Source organism: Salvelinus sp. IW2-2015, unplaced genomic scaffold (genome assembly GCF_002910315.2).
Source record: "Salvelinus sp. IW2-2015 unplaced genomic scaffold, ASM291031v2 Un_scaffold3736, whole genome shotgun sequence".
In the NCBI taxonomy this organism is placed as follows: Eukaryota; Metazoa; Chordata; class Actinopteri; order Salmoniformes; family Salmonidae; genus Salvelinus; species Salvelinus sp. IW2-2015.
Window position 1 is genome coordinate 29,339 of NW_019945012.1, and position 22,578 is coordinate 51,916.

The 22,578-nt window shown below is 46.1% G+C and overlaps 1 pseudogene; it reads right to left on the reverse strand.

The window, feature by feature from the left end:
- Positions 1–424: 424 nt before the first annotated feature.
- Positions 425–22,578, reverse strand: part of LOC112076413 (casein kinase I-like) — a 28,535-nt pseudogene continuing 6,381 nt past the window's right edge.

A 22,578-nucleotide genomic window follows, 5' to 3' on the forward strand; every position in this document is an offset into this window, starting at 1 on the left:
ATGGCTTTATGAGTACAACAGCAGCTCTGGAGGGTAACTGTCTGACTGGGAGGATCTGGTTCAGCATCCACGAGGAGAGAGGAGATGGAGGAGGAGAAGAGAGGAGAGAAGCGATGGAGGAGGAGAAGAGAGGGAGAGAAGCGATGGAGGAGAAGAGAGGGGAGAGAAGCGATGGAGGAGAAGAGAGAGGAGAGAAGCGATGGAGAGGAGAGAGGGAAGAGCAGAGGAGGAGAGGGGAGAGAAGCGATGGAGGAGGAGAGAGGGAGAGAAGCGATGGAGGAGGAGAGAGGAGGGAAGCGATGGAGGAGGAGAGAGGAGAGAAGCGATGGAGGAGGAAGAGAGAAGCGATGGAGAGAGAGATGGAGGAGGAGAGAGGAGGAGAGAAGCGATGGAGGAGGAGAATGGAAGATGCGATGGCGGAGAGAAGCGATGGAGAGAGAGCGATGGAGGAGGAGAAGAAGCGATGGAGGAGGAGAGAAGCGATGGAGGAGGAGAGAAGCGATGGAGGAGAGAGAAGCGATGGAGGAGAGAGAGGAGAGAAGCGATGAGGAGAGAGGGGGAAGCGATGGAGAGAGGCGTGTAAGGGGCGTTAAGTAGGTCTGTGTGCCCCATGTCAGTGTCCTCGCTGGGGTTTACGATAGCAGAGGGGGGGGCAGTGGACTGTTCTGGGTGTGCCAGGGGCAACAAAATCCTCCTTCCCCTCTCGTTTCTCCTCCTCCATCCCCGTCTCATCTCCTCCGCGTCCAAAGCCAGACGTCCTCTGACAGAAAGTGATATCAAGAGTACGGCTGAACACTCTCTGAGTCGTGGTGTGTGTGAGTTGGTGTGAGTGTGAGAGTGTGTGTGTGTGTGAGAGAGGTGTGTGTGTGTGTGTGTGTCGTCCCACCCTGTTACAACGCGATGAGCGTGTTACTTAGCAGAGATCAGTTGATGTCAAAGAGGCAGAGCATCAGTCTGTGTGTTTTGATTGGCTGGTTGGATGGATGGAGTTGATAGCGGATGAAGAGGTCCTTGTCCTGCCTTTTGATTGGTTGATTGTGTAAGAGTCCAGGCATCTGATGGGTTGACTCGTTGTTTCAGTAAGCGTCCTACAGGTATTGAAGTGTGTGTTGGTGTGTGGTATGGTTAGGGCCGTGCATGGTTTAACCCTCCAGGGTGATGATGGTGGTGATGGGGGACAGAGGGACTCATCGAGGGGCTGCTGACTGGAGGCCACTGGGGGTGACACGAGAGAGAGCCTGGAGGAGAGAGAGAGAGGGGACAGACAGAGAAGAAGAAAAGACAAGTTAGTAGCAAGAACAGTAGCATAGATACAACAGTGACATTACACTTATAGAAATGGGACTTGGAAGATGTAAGAGTTGAAAACAACACAAGAGGGGAGGGACAGCCCTCAAATATTACAGTCTATAGTCTACACACATCCAGGTTATAGAGCCAGACTGACAGAGAGAGAGGGGGACAGCCCTCAAATATTACAGTCTAGACGTCACACATCCAGGTTATAGAGCAGACAGACAGAGAGAGAGGGGGAGGACAGCCCTCAAATATTACAGTCTATAGTCGCAAAACATCCAGGTTATAGAGACAGACAGACAGAGAGAGGAGGGACAGCCTCAATATTACGTCTATAGTCGACAACATCCATTATATGTTATAGAGACAGACAGACAGAGCACCAGCAGGGTCAATAACATCCACATTACCAGACAGCACCACTCACTGTCTACCCACTGTGCTGGTTAAGTACTCAAATGATGAGGACATTCATATTTTATAGACTGGAATATTAATGAGATGGAGCTCATTATTTGGCAAGTGTAACATTCCAGAATGTTCAGATAGAATCTCTCTGTAGTCTGATATGAGCGCCAGCCTGTTCGTACTATAATGGAAACTCCTTGTCCACCTTGTAATGGTGGCTTGACAATGGAGCAATGGAGTTGGCAAGAGCACAAACTGATCTGGGACCAGGCTATAGAAGGAGACAACAGATCTGGGACCAGGTTATAGAAGGAGACGACAGATCTGGACCAGGCTATAGAAGGAGACGACAATCTGGGACAGCGTATAAAGGAGACGACAGATCTGGGACCAGGCTATAGAAGGAGACGACAGATCTTGGACCAGGCTATAGAAGGAGACGACAGATCTGGGACCAGGCTATAGAAGAGACGACAGATCTGGGACCAGGCTATAGAAGGAGACGACAGATCTGGGACCAGGCTATAGAAGGAGACGGACAGATCTGGGACCAGGCTATAGAAGGAGACGACAGATCTGGGACCAGGCTATAGAAGGAGACGACAGATCTGGGACAGGCTATAGAAGGAGACGACAGATCTGGGACCAGGCTATAGAAGGAGACGACAGATCTGGACCAGGCTATAGAAGGAGACGACAGACCTGGGACCAGGCTATAGAAGGAGACAACAGACTGGGACCAGGCTATAGAAGGAGACGACAGACCTGGGACCAGGCTATAGAAGAGACGACAGACCTGGACCAGGCTATAGAAGGAGACGACAGACTGGGACCAGGCTATAGAAAGGAGACGACAGATCTGGGGCCAGGCTATAGAAGAGACGACAGATCTGGGCCAGGCTATAGAAGGGAGACGACAGATCTGGGACCAGGCTATAGAAGGAACGACGACAGATCTGGGACCAGGCTATAGAAGGAGACGACAGATCTGGGACCAGGCTATAGAAGGAGACGACAGATCTGGGACCAGGCTATAGAAGGAGACGGACAGAGACTTCTGGGGCCAGGCTATAGAAGGAGACGACAGATCTGGGACCAGGTTATAGAAGGAGACAACAGACCTGGGACCAGGCTATAGAAGGAGACGACAGATCTGGGGCCAGGCTAGATTTTCCGTAATGTAGAACAGTGATCCATGTCAGTTCTATACGTCACATTTCCAACAGAATAAGCTACATTTCACTACACAAATCAAATGTTATTGGTCACATACACATGTTTAGCAGATGTTATTGCAGGTATAGCGAAACGGTGCAGTAATATCTAACAAATAATATCACAACAATTCACACAAATCTAAGTAAAGGAATGGAATTAAGAATATATACATATTTGGACGAGCAGTGTCAAAGCGGCATAGACTGAGATACAGTAGAATAGAATACAGTATATACTGTGGAAGGACCACCAGAGGGCAGGCTGGGCTCACGGATGGTAGCCCAACAAGGCATGGGAGACAAGGTAACCAGAGGCAATTGAGCACAGCTGACACTACTAATGAGATATTCTCCTTCCCCTATAAGAGAGAGTATGGAACCAACAGGAAGGGGGGGAAGAACTAACTCTGGAAGATGGCCACCGAGAGAGAGGAGCTATCTATGAAGAACCATTAAGACGGTGACAATCCGGTGACTTTTGTTATAGTTTAAAAGACAATCATATTGTGTTCCTGTTTAATCTGGAGAAGAAGATTTTCATTGATTATGTTGGAGTGTTTGTGTTGACCAAATGCCCTCAATATAGAATTGTGTTCAATCAAGAAACCTACTCCTGACTCGTTTGTTCCACCTTCCCACTTTAGAGTGACGCCCAATTAGTTGGTCCGCTCACAATACATATGAGATGAGTAATGTAAAATATGTAAACTGAATGACTAGTGTTCCATTATTAGAGTGGCTAGTGATTTCAAGTCTATGTATATGGGGCAGCAGCCTCTAATGTGCAGGGTTACATAACCGGGTGGAAGCTGGCTAGTGATGGCTATTTAACAGTCTGATGGCCTTGCGATAGAAGCTGTTGTAGGGCATTTTTTAACCAAATTATTATTTACAATGACGGTTTACACCGGCCAAACCCGGACGACGCTGGGCCAATTGTGCGCCGCCCTATGGGACTCCCAATCACAGCCGGTTACGATACAGCCTGGAATCGAACCAGAGTGTCTGTAGTGAGGCCTCAAGCACTGAGAAGCAGTGCCTTAGACCGCTGCGCCACTCGGGAGACCACTAGGGTAGACGTGCTTCTAGCTCCTAAGCAGCAATAACATCTGCTAAATATGTGTTTGGACCAATACCATCTGCTAAATATGTGTTTGGACAATACATCTGCTAAATATGTGTATTGACCAAATCAACATCTGCTAAAATATGTTGACCATAACTCTTAAATATGTGCCAATAACATCTGTAATATTGAACCAAAACATTGTTAAATATTGAAATCAAATTCTGATAAATCTTGAACATATCCAATCTGTTAAATATCTGACCAATAACATCTGCTAAATATGTGTATGTGACAATAACATCTGCTAATATGTGTAGTGACCAATACATCTCGCTAAATATGTGTGTACAATACGTGAAGTTGATAAGCAACAGGAATGTGGAGAGGACTGATCTGGGCTGTAATGTGGCCTCCTCCACTAGAGGGCAGAAGGGCCATGAGTGCAGAGACAGAACAAAGAACAAGACAGACACTTCTTACGTACATCATGTTCCTATAAGCTGATTGAAGGATGTATTCAGTGACTAGAGGACAGTGATATTGCTCTAGACAGGAAGAGAGTCGAACGGAACATCCAGTGGGGACAGGTAGCCTAGTGGTTAGAGCGTTGGCCCAATAACCCGAAAGGTGCTAGATCGAATCCCCGAGCTGACAAAGTAAAGACTTGTCGTTCTGCCCCTGAACAAGGCAGTTAACCCACTGTTCCTAGACCGTCATTGAAAATAAGAATTAGTTTAACTGACTTGCCTAGTTAAATAAAGGTTAATCATTATTATATATTATTTTAAAAATAAATATAAATTAACAGTCTAATGTAATATAAACAGTATATTATTACAGTCTAATATATATAACGTAATAGTAATATAAAGTATATAACAGTCTAAGTAATATAACATATAACAGTCATAGTAATATAACAGTAATATATAATAAATCTATAGTAAATACAGTTATAATATTACAGTCTAATAGTAATTAACAGTCTAATGTAATAATAATAAGTCTAATGTAATATAACAGTATATAAGTCTAATAGTAATATAAGTATTAACATGTCTAATAGTAATATACAGTATAATATAACAGTCTAATAGTAATATAACAGTATATATATAACAGTCTTAGTAATATAATATATATATTAGTCTATTAGTAATATCAGTATTATATTAACAGTCTAATAGTAATATAACAGTATATATATTAACAGTCTAATAGTAATATAACAGTATATATATTACAGTCTAATATAATTAAGTATATATATAACAGTCTAAAGTAATATAAGTATAATATACAGTCTAATAGTATATAACAGTATATATATTAACAGTCTAATAGTATATAAACAGTATAGTATATAACAGTCTAATAGTAATATACAGTATATATTAACAGTATAATAGTGTAACAGGTGAATGCCAGCCAATGCTTAAGGTGTCGCTGTATTCAGTCCATTTAATAAGAGAGGCAGGTTGCAGCCAGAACACTGGAGCATTACAACAATTTCTCTATTTCCTCAACTGGCTGGCCACACACACACACACACACACACACACACACACACACGTTTAGTTAGAGAACATCAAACTGAAATGAGTTTGGATGAGGGTGTTTGGATGCAGCAGGTGGATTATAGTTAATTATTTCTGTATAAATACAGTCAGGCATCTGGCAGTGGCTGTTACATACAGAAACCCAACCCATCTCAGAGAACTTACAGAAAGCCAAACCATCTCAGAGAACTTACAGGAACCCAAACCATCTCAGAGAACTTACAGAAACCCAAACCATCTCAGAGAACATACAGAAACCCAAACCATCTCAGAGAACTTACAGAAACCCAACCCATCTCAGAGAACATACAGAAACCCAACCCATCTCAGAGAACTTACAGAAAACGTCAAAGTGGAAGAACATATATATATATTTTTTAAACTAAATGGAAAACAACACGCTAATATATCTTGATTAGATAAGTATTCAACCTGAGTCAATACATGTTAGAATCACCTTTGGCAGTGACCTGGGAGCAGAATATAGAGACAGTTGGGAGTCTTTCTGGGTAATAAGTCTCTAAGAGTTTCGCACACCTGGATTATGCAAATATTGTTCAATCCAGGTGTGCACATTGTTCTTTCTAAAATTCTTCATGCTCTGTCTGGTTGGTTGTTGATCATGGCTAGACAGCTATTTTCAGGTCTTTCCATAGATGTCCAAGCTGATTTAAGTCCAAACTGTACTAGGCCACTCAGGAACAGTCTTCTTGGTGAGCAACTCCAGTGTATATTTGGCCTCGTGTTGTAGGTTATCGTCCTGCTGAAAGGTGAATTCCTCTCCCAGTGTCTGTTGGAAAGCAGACTGAACCAGGTTTTGTCCGGTGCTTAGCTCTATTCCATTTCTTTTTATCCTTAACTTCCTAGTCCTTGCCGATGACGAGCATACCCATAGCATGATGCAGCGACCACTACGCTTGAAAATATGAAGAGCAGTACTCAGAGATGTGTTGTACTGGATTTTCCCCAAACATAAGGCTTTGTATTTAGGATTTAAAAAATGTATTGTGTATAAATCAGTGACAAAATCTCAATGTAATCCATTTTAAATTCAGGATGTAATAACAAAATCTGGATCAAGTCAAGGGGTGTGAATACCTTCTGAAGGCACTGGATCATGGGAAGAATATTGTCCACCTAGTATATGAGATGTGTCTCAATCTGTCCACTACAGAGGGCAAATGGAAGAGCTTAAACCAAACACTACCTAACAGAGGGTATTGTCTGGGTCAGTGAAGGTCTACCTTAAAACGTATGTTATACAGCCCATATCCTACAGTCTTGTAAGGTCATGAGGAGAACCAGACCTAGTTAAGGAGGGCTGTGGTCAAGTACAGGGGTTATGAACTATTTTACAAGGTCATGAGGGTTCAGAGATGGTTAGAATCCTTGTTCTAGAGAACTGGAATTCCTATTCATTGGGGAATGTGGAACATGGAAAGAACATGGAACTGAATCTGTGGATAGAACTCCATCTCTTCWTTATTACATCACCAAGAGTTCCAGAATGGAATGTTTCMGMRRCTCCAGAACCGGAGTTTCCAGAGTGGAGCCTTACGGGGTGTTTCTACTATGGCATACTCTGTATATCTGGGTGTAAAATACCTTTTCACCTGTCACAGACACCTGTCTGTTTCACCTTTTCACCTGTCAAGTCACTTTAGACCTGAGTCATACTATATATAGACTTGGCTATAGACTATTGAGATGTGACCTGTTTCTATAGGGGGTTAGGGTGAGGTTGGGAGCTGACAGTCTAAAGCAGGTATGGTAACAGTGTGGCTATCAAGACGTAGCCTAACCCATAGATATATCTATAGGGGGGGTTAGGGGGGGGGGGTTAAATAGTCTTTAGACTATCAAGACGTAGCCTCAAGGCGTCAGCATGCTTCCATTCATCTGGAGCCTAGCTAAACTCGGCGAACCCAACGAGTGTGCTCGGATACTCCCTTAAAAAAACCTTTGCTTGAAAAACAAGAAAAAAGCGGCAATAGTACCTGTTTGTCCATCTTGAGACGCCGTAGCCAGAATTAATTTGAGATAACTCCAGAAATCTGTCATAAATTGAAGTTTTTGCCAAAGAGTTCTTGGAGTTCTCTCTAAGTTCGGTGGAGTATTTCTCAATGAAAGAAATGTGCATGAAAAAAAAACGACTCCTCTCTCATTGAATGACAACAAACACTTCATTGACGAATCCCTAGTGTTAACCAGAAGCCTGCGGACGCCTGAAGCCTATAGATATCACTAAAGGGAGGGGGATTAGTGTGAGGTTGAAGGGACACCTACACCCACACCTAACATGACTGTATCCAAAACGGCATCCTTTCCCCTATATTATAGTGCACTACTTCCCGACCACTACCCCTATAGGACCTGGTCAAAAGTAGTGCACGACATAGTGAATAGGGTGCCATTTGGGATACCAGTGGTGACTCACCGGGTGCAGCCAGCCAGCCGTTCACACCAGGACGTGACGAGCTGCTACTTTCTCAGATGATGATGGAAGGAAATGCTATTCTGAGTTGGTGAGAGGAGGGGGGGCGGTGAGGGGGAGACAACCGAGTGTGAGGTAAAACAACACTACAARTGGCTAATAGCACATTACTAAAAGGTGTGTTCCAAATGGGATCCTATTCCACATTACAGTACATTCAGAAAGTATTCWGACCCCTTCCCCTTGTTCTACATTTTGTTACGTTACTTTTATTCTAAAATGGATTAAATTGTTCCCCTCAATCAATCTACCCATTAATAACGAAGACAAAAGTTTTTTTGAAAATAAATAAACAGAAATACCTTATTTACATAAGTATTCAGACTCGAAATTGAGCTCAGGTGCATCCTGTTTCCATTGATCATCCTTGAGATGTTTCTACAACTTCAATTGATTGGACATGATTTGGAAAGGCACACACCTGTCTATATAATGTCCCACAGTTGACATTGCATGTCAGAGCAAAAACTAAGCCATGAGGTCGAAGGAATTGTCCGTAGAGCTCCGAGACAGGATTGTGTCGAGGCACGGGTCTGGGGAAGGGTACCAAAACATTTCTGCAGCATTGAAGGTCCCCAAGAACACAGTGGCCTCCATCATTCTTAAATGGAAGAAGTTTGGAATCACTAAGAGCTAGAGCTGGCCAAACTGAGCAATCGGGAGAGAAGGGACTTGGTCAGGGAGGTGAACAAGAACCCGATGGTCACTTTGATAGAGCTCCAGAGTGCCTTTGTGGAGATGGAGAACCTTCCACAAGGACACCAATCTCTGCAGCACTCTACCAATCAGGCCTTTATGGTAGAGTGGCCAGACGGAAGCCACTCCTCAGTAAAAAGCACGACAGCCCGCTTGGAGTTTGCCAAAAGGCACCTAAAGGACTCTCAGACCATGAGAAACAAGATTCTCTGGTCTGATGAAACCAAGATTGAAGTCTTTGGACTGAATGCCAAGTGTCACGTCTGGAGGAAACCTAGCATTATCCCTATGGTGAAGCATGGTGGTGGCAGTATCATGCTGTGCGAATGTTTTTCAGCGGCATGGACTGGGAGACTAGTCAGGATTAAGGGAAATTTGAACAGAGCAAAGTACAGAGATCCTTGATGAAACCTGCTCCAGAGCGCTCAGGACCTCAGACTGAGGAGAAGATTCACCTTCCAACAGGACAACGACCCTAAGCACACAGCCAAGAAAATGCAAGAGTGGCTTCGGGACAAGTCACTGAATGTCCTTGAGTGACCCAGCCAGAGCCTAGACTTGAACACAATTTAACATCTCTGGAGACACATGAAAATAGCTGTGCAGCGACACTTCTCATCCGACCTGCCAGAGCTTGAGAGGATCTCCAGAGATGAATGGGAGAAACTCCCCAAATACAGGTGTGCAAAGCTTGTAGCGTCATACCCAAGAAGAATCAACGCTGTAATCGCTGCTAAAGTTGCTTCAACAAATTACTGAGTAAAGGTTCTGAATACTTATGTAAATTGCTTTGTCATTATGGGGTATTGTGATGTCATTATGGGCTATTGTGATGTCATTATGGGGTATTGTGTGTAGATTGATGAAGAAAAAAAAACAATTTAATCCATTTCATAATAAGGCTGTAACGTAACAAAATGTGGAAAAAGTCAAGGGGTCTGAATACTGTCCTAATGCACAGTATCGTACAATACTTTTAACCAGCGCCCTAGTAGTGCACCATAGAGGGATTAGGGTTCCATTTGAGAAGCGACCTAAAAAACATGCTATGAAGAAGCCAAGATGTGTGACTGTTAGGAGAATACAGTTAGAGGTTGAACAATGCTGTTGTGGTGGACCAACTTGTTAGGAGGGAAAACAGGACTAGAATTGTCTGGCAGCACATTACTAAAAGATGCTATAAAGAAGCCAAGATGTCTAAATGTTTCTAAAATTAAGTGTAGTAGGGTATTTAATCAGTATTAGATGGAGGTTGAAAAGTGCTGGAGTGGTTTCTGCACCAAACTTATATAGAGACTTTTTGTTCATCTCCATTCAATACACTATATATACACACACAAAAGTATGTGGACACCCCTTCAAATTAGTAGATTCATCTATTTCAGCCACACCCATTGCTGACAGGTGTATAAAATCGAGCACACAGCCATGCAATCTCCATAGACAAACAGTGGCAGTAGAAATGGCCCATACTGAAGAGCTCAGTGACTTACAAAGTGCTTTCCAACAAGTCAGTTGGTCAAATTTCTGCCCTGCTAGAGCTTCCCCGGTCTACTGTAAGTGCTATTATTGTGAAGTGGAAACGTCTCGGAGAAACAAAGGCTCAGCAGCAAAGTGGTAGGCCACACAAGCTAACAGAACGGGACCGCCGAGTGCTGAAACGCGCAAAGATCATCTGTCCTCAGTTGCAACACTCACTGCTGAGTTCCAAACTGCCCCTGGAAGCAACTTCAGCACAAGAACTGTTAGTCGGGAGCTTCATGAAATGGGTTTCCATGGCCGAGCAGCCGCACACAAGCCAAGAATTGGCTGGAGTGGTGTAAAGCTCGCCGCCATTGGACTCTGGAGCGATGAATCACCATCTTGCAGTCTGACAGACGATTCTGGGTTTGGCGGATGCCAGGAGAACGCTACCTGCCCAATGCATAGTGCCAACTGTAAAGTTTGGTGGAGGAAGAATAATGGTCTGGGGCTGTTTTTCATGGTTCGGGCTCGGCCCCTTAGTTCCAGTGAAGGGAAATCTTAACGCTACAATGACATTCTAGACGATTCTGTGCTTCCAACTCTGTGGCAACAGTTTGGGGAAGGCCCTTTCCTGTTTCAGCATGACAATGTCCCCGTGCACAAAGCGAGGTCCACACAGAAATAGTTTGTCTAGATCGGTGTGGAAGAACTTGACTGGCCTGCACAAAGCCCTGACCTCAACTCCATTGAAAACCTTTGGGATTGATTGGAACGCTGACTGCGAGTCAGGCCTAATCACCCAACATCACTCATGCTCATGGCTGAATGGAAGCAAGTCCCCCTGCAGCAATGTTCCGACATCTAGTGGAAAGCCTTCCCAGAAGACTGGAGGCTGTTATAGCAGCAAACGGGGGACCGACTCAATATTAATACCCATGATTTTGGAATGAGATGTTTGACGAGCAGGTGTCCACATACTTTTGTCATGTAGTGTACGATTATGAATCTTGGACACCATTTTGTTGAAACACCCCCCCAATGAAATATTAGTTACCGTGGTTACCTGTCCTAGATCTTCATAAATCCCATAATATTAACACGACACAGCATGACCCCTCTCACCATGTTCATGCCAACAGACAGCCAGCTTAGCCATATGGTGTTACCAGTCACACAGTGATCACGCCAGCGACTGTTCGTCATGAGGGTCTGTATAAACTAAACTAGCTAGACGTTGACAGATTCTTTGATTGGAGCGGTGCCTTGTTTAGACCAAACATTATGAACAAGCACAGAATATAGAACCCAGAATATAGAACCCAGAATATAGAACCCAGAATATTTTTTTCTCCAGCCATTCCACTGCTTATTCACAGAGTTTCAGAGCCGGTCTCTGAGTCACACCCAGGACTTTAGTTTACTGCAATTCTACACATTTTGCCGCGTTCCTATGCCGTGTCCCTATGCCCGCGTCCCTATGCCCGTGTTCCTATGCCGCGTTCCTATGCCCGTGTTCCTATGCCCGCGTTCCTTTGCCCGCGTTCCTATGCCCGCGTTCCTATGCCCGCGTTCCTATGCCCGCGTTCCTATGCCCGCGTTCCTATGCCCGCGTTCCTATGCCCGCGTTCCTATGCCCGTGTTCCTATGCCCGTGTTCCTATGCCCGTGTTCCTATGCCCGTGTTCCTACGCTGTGTTCCTATGCTGTCTGAGTGACTCAAACATTAGGAACTAAATTGTTTTAATTTCTGATTCTCCCTGAATGTCTAGTTTTTATATTGGTGATTGTTAGTTCTCAAAGATGATCTCATGTATAATATATATCCGTCTGTTATCTTTTCTTCATACTTTATATCTGGTTWWAGTCCTCTAAGTTTACACTTTTTATTTTATTCTTCAGCGGTGGCCCGCCACTGCTAAATGAATATAGGGGAAACACTGACACCCTGCAACATTACAGTCATGTTTTTATGATGCCAGTGAAAAGGTTTCACATTCCTGTGTGTGACTGTTTGAGCCCTGCGGTGCTGATCGTTGTGGACGCCCTGCGGTGCTGATCGTTAAAGTGTCATCAGCGAGAGTTGTAAAGGAACGAAGAACAATTAAAACAAGGCTAGAAACATGACGACGTTTTCAGACCTGGGAGAAGTGTGTGAGAGTCTAACCTGTGAGGTGGAAATACGGGGTGTTGTGTGTGTGGTGGTGTGTCTAACCTGTGTGTTTGTGTCATTACCTGTGAGGTGGACATGCGTGAGTCCTGTCGTCCAGTCAGGTCTGAGGAGGAGATGTTGACAGGAGCTCCACGATGAAGACGCATGCTGACCTTCCTCTCTCGCTCCATACCTGGGATAGAGGACAGATACCTGGGGTTAGAGACCTCCATACCTGGGTTAGAGGACAGATACCTGGGGTTAGAGGACCGAACTGGGTTTAGAGACGCTCCATACCTGGGTTAGAGGAACCAGATACCTGGGGTTAGAGGACAGATACCTGGGGTTAGAGAACCTCCATACCTGGGATAGAGGACAGATACCTGGGGTTAGAGACCTCCATACCTGGATAGAGACCTCCATACCTGGTTAGAGGACAGATACCTGGGGTTAGAGGACAGATACCTGGGTTAGAGACCTCCATACCTGGGATAGAGGACAGATACCTGGGGTTAGAGACCTCCATACCTGGGTTAGAGGACAGATACCTGGGGTTAGAGACCTCCATACCTGGGTTAGAGACCTCCATACCTGGGATAGAGGACAGATACCTGGGTTAGAGACCTCCATACCTGGGATAGAGGACAGCACCCTGGGTTGAGACCTCCATACCTGGGATAGAGGAACAGATACCTGGGTTAGAGACCTCCATACCTGGGATAGAGGACAGATACCTGAGATTAGAGAGAGACCTCCATACCTGGGATAGAGGACAGATACCTGAGATTAGAGAGAGAACCTCCATACCTGGGATAGAGGACAGATACCTGAGGTTGAGAGAGACCTCCATACTGGGATAGAGGACAGATACCTGAGGTTAGAGAGATCCTCCTCCATACCTGGGATAGAGGACAGATACCTGAGGTTAGAGAGATACTCCTCCATACCTGGGATAGAGGACAGATACCTGAGGTTAGAGGAGACCTCCATACCTGGGATAGAGGACAGATACCTGGGTTAGAGGACCTCCATACCTGGGATAGAGGACAGATACCTGGGTTAGAGACCTCCATACCTGGGATAGAGGACAGATACCTGAGGTTAGAGAGGACCTCCTATCTGGGATAGAGGACAGATACCTGAGGTTAGAGAGAGACCTCCATACCTGGGATAGAGGACAGATACCTGGGTTAGAGACCTCCATACCTGGGATAGAGGACAGATACCTGGGTTAGAGACCTCCATACCTGGGATAGAGGACAGATACTGAGTTAGAGAGAGAGAACATCTGCATACCTGTGATCAACCTTTATTTAACCAATTCAGTGTTTTCACTAACCTGTGTGTGAGGTATGTGTGTTTTACTAACCTGTGTGTGAGGTATGTGTTTTTCACTAACCTGTGTGTGAGGTATGTGTGTTTTCACTAACCTGTGTGTGAGGTATGTGTGTTCACTACCTGTGTGTGAGGTATGTGTGTTTTCACTAACCTGGTGTGTGAGTATGTGTGTTTTCAGTAACCTGTGTGTGAGGTGCGTTTGATTTCACTAACCTGTGTGTGAGGTGGGCGTAAGGGGTGCGGGTGCGGCTGCGTCCTGTGCTCCCTCTGGGTCGTCCGGAGGCGGAGGAATCCCTCTGGCCCCTGCAGGGGCCCTGGCCTGTCCTGTCTCAGTCTGTCCTCACCGGCTCTCCTCTCCCTCTCTGCATCCTCCGCTGCCCTGTTGGCGCCCTGTACACACAGAGACATACAACACCATGGAGACAACGGTCACACTCTGTCCCACCTCCCAACCCTTCACTATCACAACACACCATGGAGACAACGGTCACACTGTCCCACCTCCAACCCTTCACTATCACAACAACACCATGGAGACAACGGTCACACTGTCCCACCTCCCAACCCTTCACTATCACAACAACACCATGGAGACAACGGTCACACTGTCCCACCTCCCAACCCTTCCCTCATCAAACAACACCATGGAGACAACAGTCACACTGTCCCACCTCCCAACCCGTCACTATCACACAAACACCATGGAGACCCGGTCACGCTGTCCCACCTCCCAACCCTTCACTTATCACAAACAACACCATGGAGACACCGGTCACACTGTCCCACCTCCAACCCGTCACTATCACAACAACACATGGAGACACCGGTCACACTGTCCCACCTCCCAACCCGTCACTATCACAACAACACAATGGAGACACCGTCACGCTGTCCCACTCCCAACCCTTCACTATCACAACAACACCATGGAGACACCGGTCACACTGTCCCACCTCCCAACCCTTCACTATCACAACACCATGGAGACACCGGTCACACTGTCCCACCTCCCAACCCTTCACTATCACAACAACACCATGGAGACACCGGTCACACTGTCCACCTCCCAACCCTTCACTATCACAACACACCATGGAGACACACGTTCACACTGTCCCACTCCCAACCCTTCACTATCACAACACACATGGAGACAACGGTCACGTGTCCCACCTCCAACCCTTCACTATCACAACAACACCATGGAGACAACGGTCACACTGTCCCACCTCCCAACCCTTCACTATCACAACAACACCATGGAGACAACAGTCACACTGTCCCACCTCCCAACCCTTCACTATCACAACACACACCATGGAGACAACGGTCACATGTCCCACCTCCCAACCCTTCACTATCACAACAACACCATGGAGACAACGGTCACGCTGTCCCACCTCCCAACCCTTCACTATCACAACAACACCATGGAGACAACGGTCACACTGTCCCACCTCCAACCTTCACTATCACAACAACACCATGGACAACGGTCAACTGTCCCACTCCCAACCTTCACTATCACAACACCATGGAGACAACGGTCCCACTGTCCACCTCCCAACCCTTCACTATCACAACAACACCATGGAGACAACGGTCACACTGTCCCACCTCCCAACCCTTCACTATCACAACAACAACCATGGAGACAACAGTCACACGTCCCACCTCCCAACCCTTCACTATCACACACACACCATGGAGACAACGGTCACACTGTCCCACCTCCCAACCCTTCACTTCACACACCATGGAGACAACAGTCACACTGTCCCACCTCCCAACCCTTCACTATCACAACAACACCATGGGATCTTATTGACCAGGAACTTGCTCAATCAGCATTCAAAATGGCTGCCGTTGCCAGGACACCACTGCTATGCGTGGTGGCCACCTTGGACATTCCATTGCTATGTCTCAATTACCTCTCCTTCCTCCTAAAGTGTGCACTGGTTCACTTCACTGACTTGAATACAGTGGAAACTCCCACTAGCCCATGTCTCCACCAATCCCAACACTTTTCAGATTTGTGGGAAGTAGTGAACGAGTGTACACTTCAGAAGAATGGGAAAGTATTGTGGTGAATCCGACGTAGCAGAGATGTTCTCACAAACTTGAGCATGTTCCAGTCGAAGACGTAGTCGTAGGAGAAGCCCTGTCTGTGGAACAGGTTTCTGAACAGCTGTCTGAGGTACGAGTAGTCTGGCTGTCATCGAACCGCAGAGAACGGCAGAAGTTCAGGTACGTGGCAAACTCCGCTGAGAGGAGAAAGGAGAGGACGGGTCAAAATACAGCTCTTTTTATAAATCCAGTTGTATAAATATATGTGGAATAAAATGCCTGAATGTGAATCCTCTCGTCTCCAAGACAACAAGACATACACTACAAACAGATCGTCTGAATCTGATCAGCTTTCTTCCTGYTTAGGTCACATGCTCAGGATAAACTCCTAACCCTATCCATCACACTTTGGACCACAGAAGAGCTATCCACTTTCAAAGACTGGGAGTGGAAATTCTACACGTACAAGGATCTACTACGCCAAAAACGATCTGTTTTGACTTCAGAAACCCCCATCAACTTCCAGCCACAGACAGGRCTTTCAACTACTCACATGGGTATCCCTTACAGAGGACCTCGATGGGGGTAGACATCTTCTTCTCACTGATGCGTTCGTACTTCTGTCTCTTAGTGGCYGCCTTCAGGCCCTGCCAGGGCAGACTGCCCAGGTTGAAGTACATCAGGACATAGCCAAGAGACTCCAGGTCATCACGACGAGACTGCTCTGTAGAGGAGAGAGGCGAGGAGAGGGTCAGGGTGTTGTGTTGTGTACATTCGCAGGTGTGTGTAAATAGTGTTAATGTGTTGGTCTAATATAATGGACAAATGAAATGTTGGACTGTCGAATATCTCATCCAACCAATAGGCTATTCAATAGGAGTTGGTCGCTTTGCTGCATTACAGCCTCTTCTGGGAAGGCTTTACTATTAGATGCTGGAAATTGCTCTAAACAGGTCCTCTGGGAAGGCTTTCTATAAGATGTTGAAATTTGCTGTATAGAAGCCTTTCTGGAAGGCTTTCACTAGTGTTGGAACATTGCTGCAGACTTTGCTTCCATCTAGCTACAAGGGATTATGATGTTGGGTGATTAGGCGATCGCAGTCAGCGCGTCCAAATTCAAGGTTTTATTGATTAGGTCAGGGCTCCTGGCAGGCGTCAAGTTCTTTCACAAACGATTGACAACACATTTCTGTATGGACCTCGCTTTGTGCACGGGGGGCATTGTCATGCTGAAACAGGAAGGGCCTTCCCAAACTGTTCCCACAAAGTTGGACAGCAAGATCGTTAGATGTGTAATTGTATGCTGTAGAGTTAGATCTTCCCTTCACTGTAACTAAGGGCCGAGCCCGAACCATGAAAAACGCCCAGCCATTATTCTTCCTCACCAAACTTTTACAGTTTGGCACTATGCTCTGGGGTAAAGGGGTTCGTTCTCCTGGCATCCGAAAAACCTGTTTGTCGACTTGCAGCGATTGGTCAGATATTCATCCTACGTCCCAGGAAGGTCTGCCTAAAGTACCCGCAGTCTTTTCATGATCATTGGCATGCCAGACTTCGTTGTTTGTGTTGCGGCTGCTCGGCCATGGAAACATTTCATCGAGCTTCCCCGACGAACAGTTTCGTGCTGGCTGACGTTGCTCGAGGCAGTGAGACCTGGGATAGTTTCAGTGTAGACCGAAGATGTTTCTCGTTGCCCACTGGCTGGTCCCTGCCCCAGATTTGTGTGCCACTACCATTCACTACCTGAGCCTATGTTGTTGCCTCTCCAGACTTTCCACTTCACCAATTAATCAGCACTTCAGTTGACGGGGAGCTCTTCAGGGCAGGAAACTTAAAGACACGCCTGACCTGTTGCGATAAGGTGGATCCCTTATGACCACGTGCCAGCCTTTGAAAGTTCACTGAGCTCTTCCAGTAGCGGCCACCTTCTACTGCAATGATTGGTCTTGGAGATGCCTTGGTGTAGTTGTCGATATTATATACAGCAAAAGTTAGTCGTCGAAATAGCGAAATCCACTCATTGAAGGGGCTTTTCTACATAGCTTTTGCTAATCTTATATGTATACTATCCCTACGACATTGCCAGGTTGTGATGTTGATGGATGGACACAGCTATGACTCACAGACTGGGACAATCAGGTGGATTAAATATCACTATAGTTAAACAGTAGTAGACCACCCCTTTTAGAAATTAGTGGATCGGTTTTTTGCTCTTCGTTGCAGCGGCTCCGCTTCTACTTTTCTTGCTGGCAAACGCACCGACTAGCAGGCAATCGCCTGAAGAGGAATGTCAGTCTAGGTGTGTGAGAGCAGTTGCGGGTCCCGTTCGCACCCCCAAACCACCCGCAAAAACGGGTACTTCTTGAGCAGGCCAAAGTCGATGATTAGACCAGGTTTACCTTCTTGCCCAGGCCATCAGGAGTTGTTCTGCTTCGTTTGTGGATAAGTTCTTAGTGGATGTCACTCTATACGGCAACTCTTGAAGGCGAGCACGACTCAATAAACAGCTAGTTCTTTCTTTGGAACGAGGCAGAGAGAGTTTATCAATAAACAAACTAGTCTGCATCTGGACGGAGAGGTTGACAATAAACTTCTAGTCTGATCTGGACAGGAGAGGCTTGTCATACAACTTGTTGATCCTGGAAGGAAGAGAGCTTGGATCAATAACAGCTATGCTGTCTGGAGAGGAGGAGTTGGGATCATAACCGCTAGGCTAATCTGCGAGGAGAGGTTGATCATAAGAGTTTGGCTGGAGAGGGCGACTTGAATCAATAACAGCCTCGTCTGATCTGGCAGGGAGAGCGTTGATCATAAACAACTGTTGAGTTGACGGAGAGGCTTCGCATCAGACACTAGTCTTGATTACTGCGAGGAGAGAGAGCGATCGATCAATAACGTCTAAGTCTTGTATCTGATGAGGACGAGAGTCCGATCAATACGTAGCTGATCTTGGGAGAGAGGAGCTCGATCATACGCTGGTGATTGGAGACGCAGCAGCGATCAATAACAGCAGGCGTGTCTGGAGGGTGAGGCCTCGATCAATTTACCGCTAGGTGATCTGGAAGAGGAGAGGTCGATACAATACAGCTCAAGGCTGATTGAGAGGCAGCGGCTCGACTCAATAACAGCTGGTGATCTGGGAGGAGGGCTCGCTCATAAAGTAGGCTGATAAGGAAACAGGCTGATCTGGCAGGAAGCTGGCATTTACATAGCAATAATGCGCATAGGAAAGTGGACGTATACATGGACTGGGCATGTACATGTTAACTAAAACAACTGCGGGAACACCTGGTATATAACACCACTTGGCGAAACCTCGATATTTATAACATCAGGTTGTATAACAATGGAAAACCACTGCGTTACCTTTATAAAACAATGCAGCATCCCTAACAAAGAATTCAAGTAGAGCATTGCTCATAGGATGGCATTAGATCCAGGGCGCGGTTTTCTATCGCCTCTAGGATGCAGGAGGGTTTCGTCTATCAGCATCTAGATCAGGTGCAGGGTTTCTCTATCGATCTGATACCAGAGGCGGGGTTTTCTATAAGCACTTTCTAGTCAGGGCGGGGTTTCGTCTATACGATCTAGATCCAGGAAGGGTTCCTCTATAGGCTACTAGTCCAGGGCAGGGGTCTATTCGTCTAGTCCAGGGAGGTTTCTCTTATACGCTCTGATCCAGGGGACGGGTTTCTCTATACGCATTAGTCCAGAGCAGGGTTTCATCTATGATTCTAGATCCAGCGGCAGGGGTTTTCTCTATAGGCATTACGATCAGGCGAGGGGTTTCTCTATAGTATTCAGAATCGGAGGGGTTCTCTATCGCTCTTAGATTCCAGAGAGGAAGTTTCTCTAATAGATCAGATACGGGCAGGTGTTTCTCTAATACGTCTAGATCCGGCAGGGGCTTTCATCTTACGCATCCTAGATCCGGAGAGGGGTTTCTCCCTTACGCATTCTGCAGATCCAGAGGCGGGGTATTCACTACAGCATCTGATCAGAGGCAGGTGTTTCTTACCACGCATTAGATCCAGGCAGGGTTTTCTACCACGCATCTAGTGCAGCGGCAGGCGGCTTTTACACGTCTAGGATCCGAGGGCAGGGGTTTCCAGTATACGCTCTAGCATCAGCGAGGGGTTCTTCTCCTATCGATCTAGATCAGCGCAGAGGGTTTCTCTTAGCAATCTAGATCCAGGCAGGGGACTTCCTCTATACGGCTCTATGATCCAGGGGAAGGGTTTCTTAATACGATTAGATCAGGGCGGGGTTTCTCTTACGACCTTCTAGATCGGGGCAAGGGGATTTCCTCACACGCATCTAGATCAGGGGCGGTTCTCTCACGCATCCTAGATACAGGGCAGGGGTTTCTCTACACGATCTGATCCCAGGGCAGGGGTTTCTCTACACCGATCTGATCAGGGCAGGCGGTTTCTCTAGACGGGATTAGTCAGGCAAGGCCCTTTTTACACGCATCATAGAATCCAGGGCAGGGCGTTTCTCAGCATTTAGGAACCCCTGGACAAGGTAGAATGACAAACTGACACTACTATATATTACCATGAGTGTGTACTGTAGGATTGTTCAGTTACATCGGCAATAAGTTGTGGTGTTTTGCTCAGGACAACGGGTAATTGCCTTGTCATATGAAATCTTCTGATACATCCTGATGTGTTGAACAAGAGGAAGAGAGCTTAGTCAAAATTCAAACGGTCTGAACCTTCCTTTATGACGACAGGCGTGAAATCCAAAGTAGTTGTATATAGATTCCACCTAATTGATAGATGTGGTGGTAGATTGCCCAGTCTCCCTTATTGGAAAGCTCCTACGTACCACCTAAGACAATTCCGCTGCTGTTGCATAAAGCTAGATTTTTATGGGTTGTGTTTTCGCCATGCTAATGAGCCTCGTGTCCGTGACTTGTCACAACGGTCTCACGCGTATAACCATGACAACCCAGGAGCGTCAATTTGTAAGAGATGGCAGGTACTTTCAGCGAAGTAGAAAGAACGTTAAATGTGAACTGACCATCGATTCAGGGAAGTTTGAATCAGCTTCTCCTGATCGCGCATGCTTAACAATTTGCAGCGACTGGATATCGAGTGATCGTTACCATTCCCTAATTGTATAAATCTGTCAACATTTTAGCTGGACTAACTTGTGAACCACTGTACTATCATGTGAGATTGGCCATGGACAGTAATAGATAAATAGTCTTTATTGATCCAGATTGACTCTTGACTTGGTCTCAACCGCTGGGAGTATATGTGTATGTGTGTATGGTACTGCAGTGGAACTGAACACTCTAGTTTGTTATGTTTTAATGGATGTAAATTGTAAAAGTCTTTGTCCATGTTAAGTCTTTTTGTTTTGCTGTCGGACCCATTAAACAGCTGTCTCCACTTGGCGCGGCTACGGGGCCTATAAATTCCAAGAACAGGCATGGGAGAAAACTACAAGGAGAGGAGCGAAGGCCTTATTCGGCATGCAAACCTCGACACTGCATAGGAATTCGTGTTAAGCAAACGGACGTCTCTGTTTCTTACATCGCCTCAGGGCGGTGGTCACAGTGGGCATAGGCTCATAAATTCAAATGGGGCAGTTAAGGGACGGCCAGTGGTCATCAGGATGGGCGGCTAGCTCCGTTTAGTTGCCCCTGAGGTGGTCGTACCCAGGTTGGCCCGCGCCTGCCTCCCCGGTAGCCATACAACAGTCTCTCACCTCTGGTCAGCAGCAGCCAGGACGTTTCTTCAGGGGAACTTGCACGGAGCAGAAGTTGAAAGCTCTTCCGACCTAGTCCTAACAGCTCATCACATCCGGTTATGTAGTCGCCCTCCCCAACACACTTTAATCGTTGGATACACACTGTAGGGGACGAGAGAGAACAGGAAGAGAGCCGGGACCAGAGAGAGAGACAGAGATGTTAGTCATGGTTAAAGTAACATTTTTATCATTAACCCATTATATACCCACTGTAGGTTGGAAGAGTTAAGTTAACACTTTAGGAGAAAAAATATTATTATCATTCATGCCATATTATACTATGTCTTAGAGTTTTGAATACATCACTGACTCTGTAACATATTGAGTAGAAATTTGCCCAGCGAGGATTAGGAAGCTAGAAACAGACTAGCCCCAATCTACATCTATCACAGGCACTGGTATGGGCCAGGTGTCACTATGGCGTTAGATAACTAATCTCCATATCACAGCATGTTGGGCCAGGTGTACCACTATGCAAGTAAGAAAAACGATCTATTATTCAACTGATTTGGGCCGGGATGATACCTCTATGGCCACGCTAGAAATACTACTCCTATCCAAGCCCCCTTGTATTCGGGGCTAGCCTTGATCTTGAGGGGTCTTTGATCCCTCACTCTCCATCTGCGGATAGCCCAAGTCTTCAACGAGTATATATCGCATTAACATCCCTGTCTATTTCCCTTTCCCCTTATTTCCCTCTCTCCTAGCACCTCTCGTCATGCTAATGTGGCTCTCGCACTGACGTGCTTGGCTTCATAGATGAGTTCCTTCTAGTCGTACTTCCTCTCTTCCATTCACCCCTTTATGTTCCCTTATCTCTTTACATTCCTACTCCTTCCTATTTCTCTCCTCCATCGGTCTTCTTCCCCTTTCTCAAGCCGCCTATTTTTTCTTTGTCTTGTCTCAACTATTTCTAATCCGCTCCAGTCCTCTCTGTCGCCTTCTTTCTCCCCCTCTTTTACCCTTACATCTCTCAGCTCCTATCCAGCACTGGTATTGGCACAGGTGGTAGTGATAGATCTACAATGCCGACGGTCAATCAATAGAAACGGTACCATGTAC